The sequence below is a fragment of the Somniosus microcephalus genome, chromosome 4 (genome assembly GCF_052327205.1).
Source record: "Somniosus microcephalus isolate GS21.2 chromosome 4, FLI_Smic_1.0, whole genome shotgun sequence".
Lineage (NCBI taxonomy): Eukaryota > Metazoa > Chordata > Chondrichthyes > Squaliformes > Somniosidae > Somniosus > Somniosus microcephalus.
In genome coordinates, this window is record NC_140990.1 from 35,156,817 (window position 1) to 35,166,289 (window position 9,473).

Consider the following 9,473-nt stretch of genomic DNA (forward strand, 5'->3'; position numbering starts at 1 on the left):
ACAACACAGAGCCCCTAGAAATTTAACACCACAGAATTCAAGCTTGTAATGAAAAGAGAGAAATACTCACCAACCAATCACTTACCTGCTCCCTGGTGACGTCACACCCTGATTACTTTTTACCTCTCTGCAACTTCCGAGCTCGCAGACTGGAGCTTGGTATGCCTCTCCTGGCCTCGCTGCCGCTTTTATACCTCGCCGCCGAGTCTCCCACAGGTCCCGCCTCTCGCTGCCTGCCGCCGCTGCTCTGAGGCCTCTCCTGGCCTCGCTGCCGCTTTTGTACCTCGCCGCCGCCGAGTCTCCCACAGGTCCCGCCTCTCGCTGCCTGCCGCCGCTGCTCTGAGGCCTCTCCTGGCCTCGCTGCCGCTTTTGTACCTCGCCGCCGCCGAGTCTCCCACAGGTCCCGCCTCTCGCTACCTGCCACCGCTGCTCTGAGGCCTCTCCTGGCCTCGCTGCCGCTTTTGTACCTCGCCGCCGCCGAGTCTCCCACAGGTCCCGCCTCTCGCTGCCTGCCGCCGCTGCTCTGAGGCCTCTCCTGGCCTCGCTGCCGCTTTTGTACCTCACCGCCGCCGAGTCTCCCACAGGTCCCGCCTCTCGCTGCCTGCCGCCGCTGCTCTGAGGCCTCTCCTGGCCTCGCTGCCGCTTTTGTACCTCGCCGCCGCCGAGTCTCCCACAGGTCCCGCCTCTCGCTGCCTGCCGCCGCTGCTCTGAGGCCTCTCCTGGCCTCGCTGCCGCTTTTGTACCTCGCCGCCGCCGAGTCTCCCACAGGTCCCGCCTCTCGCTGCCTGCCGCCGCTGCTCTGAGGCCTCTCCTGGCCTCGCTGCCGCTTTTGTACCTCGCCGCCGCCGAGTCTCCCACAGGTCCCGCCTCTCGCTGCCTGCCGCCGCTGCTCTGAGGCCTCTCCTGGCCTCGCTGCTGCTTTTGTACCTCGCCGCCGCCGAGTTTTCCACAGGTCCCGCCTCTCGCTGCCTGCCGCCGCTGCTCTGAGGCCTCTCCTGGCCTCGCTGCCGCTTTTGTACCTCGCCGCCGCCGAGTCTCCCACAGGTCCCGCCTCTCGCTGCCTGCCGCCGCTGCTCTGAGGCCTCTCCTGGCCTCGCTGCCACTTTTGTACCTCGCCGCCGCCGAGTCTCCCACAGGTCCCGCCTCTCGCTGCCTGCCGCCGCTGCTCTGAGGCCTCTCCTGGCCTCGCTGCCGCTTTTGTACCTCGCCACCACCGAGTCTCCCACAGGTCCCGCCTCTCACTGCCTGCCGCCGCTGCTCTGAGGCCTCTCCTGGCCTCGCTGCCGCTTTTGTACCTCGCCGAGTCTCCCACAGGTCCCGCCTCTCTCGCTGCCTGCTGCCGCTGTGATTATTCTTGTTTTATAAGAAGCATTGTAATTGGTTGCCTGTTTTCCTGCCTTGAGATATATGCTGTAAACTTATTGGTTAGTTGATTCCATGTGACCTGTGGTGGCCATCTTAAATTCAGTTTTCTACAGTTTGGTTGAGACTGGGTGCTCAACATGTACTTGCTGGTTTTTTAAGGTTAATAAAGCCTAGCTTTTGAAAGGCAATCTACTCTTTATTTCACCCTATTAGCATATCCTTCTATTCCTTTCTCCCTCATGTGCTTATCTACCTTCCCCATGAATGTATCTGTGTTATTCGCCTCAACTACTCCTTGTGGTAGCACGTTCCACATTCTGACCTCTCTTTGGGTAAAGAAGTTTCTCCTGAATTCCCCATTGGATTTATTAGAGACTGTGTTATATTTATGACCTGTAGTTTTGGACTCCCCCACGAGTGGAAACATTTTCTCCAGGTCCACCCTCTATAACCGTTTCATCATCTTAAAGACCTCGATCAGGTCACCCATCGGCCTTCTCTTTATTCTAGAGAAAAGAGCCCCAGCCTGTTCAGCCTTTCCTGATAAGTATATCCTCTCAGTTCTAGGATCATCCTTGCAAAGCCTTTTTCCATCTTCTCCAGTGCCTCTATATCCTTTTTATAATATGGAGACCAGAACTGTTCACTGTACGCCAAGTGTGGTCTAACCAAGGTTCTATACAAGTTTAACATAACTTTTCTGCTTTTCAATTCTATCCCTCTAGAAATGAGCCCCAGTCCATTGTTTGCTCCTGTTATGGCCTCATTAACCTGCGTCGCTACTTTTAGTGATTTGTGTATCTGGACCCCGAGATCCCTTTGCTCCTCTACCCCATTTAGATTCTCATTTTCCATGCAGTATGTGGCCTCCTTATTCTTCCTACCAAAATGCACCACTTTTCTTAAAATTCATTTTCTAATTACCGTCCCATTCTGGAAGCTTATTAATGTCTTCTTGCGGTTTTTTTGTATTCCTTCATCGGATGTGAGTGTCGCTGGCAAGGACAGCATTTATTGCCCATCCCTAGTTGCCCTTGTGAAGGTGGTGGTGAGCCGCCTTCTTGAACCGCTGCAGTCCGTGTGGTGAAGTTGCTCCCACAGTGCTGTTAGAGAGGGAGTTTAACCCATGATATTGTCACAGTCTTCTTCAGTATTAACTCTACCTCCCAATTTGGTGTTATCGACAAAGTTTGAAATTGGACTTCCAATTCCCAAGTCCAAACCGTTTATGTAAATGGTGAACAACTGTGGTCCCAGCACTGATCCCTGTGGAACACCACTTCCCACCTTTTGCCAGTTTGAGTAGCTACTCCCAACCCCTGCTCTCTGTTTCCTGTTTTGTGACCAGCTTGCTATCCATAAACAGTCTGTAAGATTGACAAGATGACCAAGGTCAGGCCGTGTGGATTGAAGGGCCAGGCAGCAGAATGGATGGAAAGATGGCTACAAAACAGAAATCAGAGGGTTGGAGTTAAGGGAAGTTTGTTGCGATCTTTCCATCCATTCTGCTGCCTGACCTTTGACTCCACATGGCCTGACCGTGGTCATCTTGTAGACCGTACATACTGCAGACACAGTGCACCAGTGGCAGAGGGGGTGGATATTGAGTCCTGTGGCAGGGGCGCTGATGAAGTGGATTTCTCTGTCCGTGAGTTTTGAGGCATCGCTAGTGGCGTTTTTCACCACTTTCCACCTTTAAAAACAACCTTGCTGCCAGTTTATTAAAGCCATTAACAGCCGCTCGGGTGGGACACACCAATAACTGAGGCCTTGTTTCCCTCAGAATGACAGGCCTGAACCCAAGTTAGAAAACATTTAGTAATTAAACCAGACTGGGCGGGGCCTGAGGTGCGAGTTAGTAACAGAAAATTGGTGGCCAGCGTACTTCACCCCAGGGCTGAGGACCCGGGGACTCGGGTTTCTGTATCATTTATTGATTAGTTTTGTTTATTGCCCAATCTCAATCAGACTGGTGGGTCATCTTGCTGTCCGGCGGAGGCGAGGTTCCCCAATGGAGGGCTCTCTACGCGGGGGTCCTTCCCTGTACCATTGGGGATCTGGGGTGGAGACTGTTACAAGGAGCTGTCGTGTGCAACAGTTTTTAAGCTCCTTTCCGGACTCCAAGGCCAGATGTGATGTTTGTGACCTAGAGGAGTCCACAGGCCGTGTATATATTCAGTGTGAGAGGTTGCAGCCCCTGTATAGTTACCTGAAGGGGCTGCTCCTCAACTCTTGGTTACACTTTAGCCCCACGCTCCTAATCTTTGCCCGCCCGGTGCGGAGGGGGGTGGGTAAGTCGGAGGATCTTCTCCTGGACCTGCTCTTGGGCCTGGCGAAAACAGCAATTTGTAGGTCCAGGATGGGCGGGCCCATGGGGGGGGGTCACTCTAGCTGCCTGCCTCTCTCCCGTGGTCTTGTCTCTGCCCGGGTGGCCCTGGAGAGGGAGCAGGCGGTGTCCACCGGTTCACTTGATACCTTCCTCGATCGGTGGGCACGGAAGGTATCAAGAGGCAATAGTCGATCCTCACAATCACATTGTGATGTAATTATTAATTGTGTGTGTGTCACAAATACATTTCTTCTATTTTGATACGCAAGCTCTACTAGACATGTTAAACTACTAGGGCTAGATTTTCAGTTGCTTGCGCCAGCAGTTAGCGCCTTAAGAGAAGTGATTTCCGGGCGCTATGCGTGTAGCGCCCGGGCGCAGCGCAGTTTGCGCCCCGCCCCAAATTAAGTTGCCCGTTAGCGCCGGCGCAAAGTTTAGCGCCCGCCCGGATGCGCGCGCAGAAAATGACGTCACATCCTCGTGCAACGCCCTTTGGCCGCCCCGATTGCAAACTTCAGTCGGACCGCCCCATTGTGCGGCGGGCGGCCGGAGCGTTTGGAAAAAGGAACGCAACACAACCAGCGCGGGCCCCGGGGGGCGCTAATTAAAGGGAACGTCCTCTCCAGTATAAAGGCCATCCATTATTTCAGAAAACAGTCTTGTGCAACGCATTTCTGGAGACACAACAAGGAGGATAGCTAACTGGTTTCAAGCAGCAAGAGCCAGGTATTTTTGGACTCAGGCAACAGCGCTGCAAGTGGCCATTTGGAAATTAGAGTGTTTGCCAGGATTTGATGGGGGTTGCATGGGGTGCCAACGCGGAGCTGCAGCTCCATGTCCGTAGGGCTCGCAGACGTATTGTGAGAGGGGCAGCCCTGGCTAGAGGCAGAGGGGGCTACAGGCGTCGGCCACGTAGGCCTTACCCAGTCAGGCTATACCGCCAGCAGCGCTCCTACCTAAACATGAGTGCCGCGCGATGTGTTAAAAGGCTCCGATTCCGGAAGGGGGTGATTGCAGAGATCTGCCACCTGCTTCGCCGAGATCTGCGGCCAAAGCTCAGGTGCAGGACGTCTCTGTCGGTGGAAGTGAAGGTGACAGTGGCATTGAACTTCTATGCCACCGGCTCCTTCCAATACGCTGCTGGGGACATAGCAAACATCTCCCAGTACGGCGCGCATCGCTGCATCCGCCAGGTGACCGAAGCACTGTTCAGAAGGAGAAGCCAATTCATCTCCTTCCCCATGGCCCTGGAGAGCCAGCATCAGCGCGCATTGGGATTTTCCAGACTCGGGGAATTCCCCTTGGTGCAGGGCGCCATTGACTGTACGCATGTGGCTTTGCGGGCCCCTCTGGAGCATGGCGAGCAGTATCGCAACAGGAAGGGCTACCATTCTCTGAATGTGCAGCTGGTCTGTGACCACAAGCAGCGCATCATGGCAGTCAATGCCAGCTTCCCAGGCAGCAGCCACGATGCCTTTATCCTGCGGCAGAGTACTGTGCATGACATGTTCCAGGCACAGCCTCCCCCAAGAGGATGGCTACTCGGGGACAAAGGCTATCCTTTGTGCACCTGGCTCATGACCCCGCTCCGCGCGCCCAGGACCGCTGCTGAAGAGGCCTACAACGAGAGCCATCAAACCACCCGCAACATCATCGAGCTAACTATTGGGGTCCTCAAGCAGCGGTTCCGCTGCCTTGATCGCTCCGGAGGAGCTCTCCAGTATTCGCCGGACCGGGTCTCCCAATTTGTGGTGGTTTGCTGCATGCTACACAACCTGGCTATCCGCAGGACTCAGGCACTGCCACCTGACGTTGGACCAGCACCTCAGGAGGAGGAGCAGGAGGAGCATGAGGAGGAGGAGGAGGAGGAGGAGGAGGAGCAGGAGTACGTTCCCAGGAGGGAGCGACCAGGGCCAAGGGCCGCACGACGCCACCTTATTACACGGTACTTCTAAGCCCCCTGTCAGGGAATGGCCAGGGGCCATGAGGGAAGATGAATGCAGCCGCTCCGCAAGCCCTCAGCCGGCGAAGCCAACAAACACTAAGAAGAACAACCATGGAGACTGCATGAATAAAGATAATTTTTTATTAAACAAAAATGAAAAGCCCTTCCCACATGAATCCCCAAAAACAATAAACGGGCCCCACAAAAAGCCCAACAAACGACTCACTCCCACAAACTGGGGAGGAGCCACTCCACCTTTATTGAAACCTGGCCTCAACGTCGGCCTAACGCAAAAAAAAAGCCCTCCAAAAGCACAACCATGGGCAAAATAAAGATGGCCACCGCCATATTAAAGGAAAGCTGGCCACACCCTCTACTGAGTGGCCCGCGAGGGCGAGACCTTGGCCAGCATTTTGCCTCCCCTGCCCTGCCTGCTGCTCCTTCGCAAGCTCTGCCCAGTGGCTGCTGCGAGGCTGGGGGAAGGCGCCTGAGGCTCAGATGCCCTTCCGCCAGATGCCGCTGGGGGGCGGCCTACACGGCGTTTGGGCCTCGAGGGGCCGTCTCCTGAGTGGCGCGCCTGAGCCTGGCCACCATCAGCTGCAGCCGCTTGCCCTTGACGCCCCAGAGGGGGAATGGCGGCGACGGATGGTGCAATGTGGGCCAGCTGGCATCTGGGATGCGCTGGCTGGTGCTGTGGCGCGGTGGCACTCGGCCGGGCCCGCACTGCAGGATCCGCAGCAATCAGCCGACGGCCGGCTTGCTGGGATGGTCCAGCGCGGCGCCTGCCCTGGCGATGCCTGCCTGAGACAGCGCGTGTGGCAGCAGTGAGTGGCCCTGTGGTCCTGGTGTGCGCGTGCATCACATCCGCCAGGGTCTTGACGGCATCAGTTAGCATGCGGCCAGTCGCGGCAGTTGCTGCCCCGAACTCGCGCACACTGGTCGCCAGCGACTCGATGGCCTCAGGCATGCGCCCCACCACGCTCATGAGCTCCGTGTGGCGCCGGTCCGAGTCGTCGGCCATCTGATCGAGCTTCCGCACCTCCTCCGAAGTGAAGGTGTCCGGACTGGAGTCGCGACTCTCCCGCTGGGGAGGAGGGGGCCGAACTAGGGGACCCTTGCCGCGTTGGTGACGGCGAGTGTGCCGAGCAGCAGCACTCCCCTCTGATCCTTCCCCCCTTTGGGGGGAAGGCCGCGGGCCACGCGCACGGCTGCTGGGTGGCTGGACGCCACTGGTCCCAGAAGCTGCATTGCCCTGCGACAGTTCCTCCAGGCACTCGTCCAGTGAGGAGGTGTCGAGCATTTCCTCCTCTCCTGCGGGACGTGACTGTTCCCCCGAAGGTCCGGCTTGCTCCTCCTCCTCCTCCTGGTTGGAGGTGCTGTCACTGGCAGCCTCAGGGTCCTGGTCGTCACCAGCTGAAAGCAGGAATGCACAAGAGTAGCTTCAGAGTGAGGAGACGGCGTCAGCGAGGGAGTTAGGACTGGTGGGATTCAGCGCATTGGTGGGACAGTGGCAAAGGAGGTAGCTCGGATGGGCCAGTGCGACGCGAGAGGGCCAAAAGGCGAGGTCCTTACCATTGCCGGGCAGTGGAGGGTCGGATACACCGCACGCTGTGGGGACAATCACACGTGCTCCCATGAGCACACACACGCGCTCCTCCAGCCGAGTGAGCTTCTGCAGCTTGGCGCGGCCACCCCTGGCACGGGCCTGGCGATTAAACGCTACTTTAGCCTGCAAGAGAAAGGACGGGCTGTAAGTGCGCAGTGAAGCCCTGATGTAGTGTGCACTGCCTCCCATGGTGGAATAGCTTGGACAGAGTGAAGCCCTGATGTAGTGAGCACTGCCTCCCATGGTGGAATAGCTTGGACAGAGTGAAGCCCTGATGTAGTGAGCACTGCCTCCCATGGTGGAATAGCTTGGACAGAGTGAAGCCCTGATGTAGTGTGCACTGCCTCCCATGGTGGAATAGCTTGGACAGAGTGAAGCCCTGATGTAGTGTGCACTGCCTCCCATGGTGGAATAGCTTGGCCAAAGTGTAGAGTGCCGAATGGCCATTTGATGCTCATGACTGTCCCAATGCTGCTGGCTGAGGGCTGGCCAAAAGGACTTTCAGGTCCCTTTGCCCATCATGTCAGGTGTACATGCAAGAATGAGGAGGAGACTGGAAAGGCTACTCACCCTCACAATCCTGGTCAGATCGTTGTACTTCTTACGGCATTGTGTGTGGGTCCTGGGGGCCTCGCCGGTGAACGTCACCCTCTGGGCGATCTGCTTCCAGGCTTTGGTGTAGTCGTGGTGGGTTGGATTCCTCCCACTGTCTGGAAACAAGATCTTGCGCCTCACCTCCAGAGCTGTGAGCATGATGTCCAGATCACCCTCTGAGAAGCGCAGGGCACGCTGACGGGCCTTCTCTGGCGTTGCCATGACTCCCTGGGGCTGAGCAGTAGTGTTGAGGCCTCTTTGCAAGGCTGCAGTGTGCAGGGCGTGGCAGCAGACCAATTCGTCCCTTCCCCCTTTAAGAGCTGGTCGGCACCACGGGGTCTGCTGTCAGTGCAAAAATGACCGCACCCGTGCTGCGCCCCGCCTGGGCGCTATCCCTCTGGACCGCCGGCTTAGCGCCTAAAGAGAGTAGTGGAACGCCTCTTTTAGCGCTCCACCAACCTCTTAGGGCGAAGCCACTGAATTCCCGGCAACGGGGCGCTACTTTGGGGCGGGCGCTAACTTTGGGCGGGCGCTAAGGTTAGCGCCCCAAAACTGCCTATACTGAAAATCTAGCCCCTAGTTATTTAATCAGGGCTGCAGCTGTTGAAAGGTTGACTGTACTGAGGTTTGTGGCCAGAGCTGGCAGACGTGTTGTTCTGAAGTCTGATGTCTCACACCTGAAGAGTCTGTTTATGTCGTGTTGTAATGACCTTTTTCTGTTGCCTGGTGTCAGAAATAGAAATCAAAGGGAGATGATGCCCCACTCTGTTAATCAACTCTTTGACACATTCCCATGCATTTCCTTTCTTAATTTACAAAGATCACAACTCCATTAGTGAACAATGGATTGCCAGTCTGCCACTTTTTAGTGAGGTTTGAAAGGATTCGCTGTGAAGCGACACCTGCCCATCTGTCTGTGTGTCACTGTGTTTGGATTGTGTTAGACAACAGTCTGAATATCTCGCCTACATCCATTACAACTTTTGAAATGTTAGATTGTACTTGGAAGAAGTTGAGTTTGAATCTGACAATTCTGAAATTGGGAGCTGTTAATGATTTCTGTTTTTCACGTAACTATATCGTGATGTGATCAGTCAAAGCAAATTAAAAGATGCTGCTATTTACTGAACACAACTGAATAATTCTACAAGGATGCTATCGCAGTCTTCCTCAGTATTAACTACACCCCCCAATTTAGTGCCATCTGCAAATTTTGAAATTGTACTTCTGATTCCCAAGTCCCAATCATTCATGTAAATGGTGAACAACAGTGGTCCCAGAACCGATCCCCGGGGAACACCACTTCCCACCTCCCACCCGTCTGAGTAAATACCTTTAACTCATCCCGTTACTATAACTGGACTTGTCTCCATTCCCGTGCCGAGGGGATTGCTGTACCAGACAGGAGGGGAATCATTTGTGTCTCTCGATTCTCCACCAATTCCCATTCCCCTTCTTTCTGGTGGATAATGGAGGTGCCACTGTGTGTAATGTGCAAGTCAGTAAGAATTGTCCGCGAGGATTAATCAGCACTTTCTAATTGGAGATATTAATCAGTGGAACATTTCAGACACTGAATTGTAGATTTTGTACCAAAGATCAATTTAGGATTGAAGTAAACGTTCATAATTTTA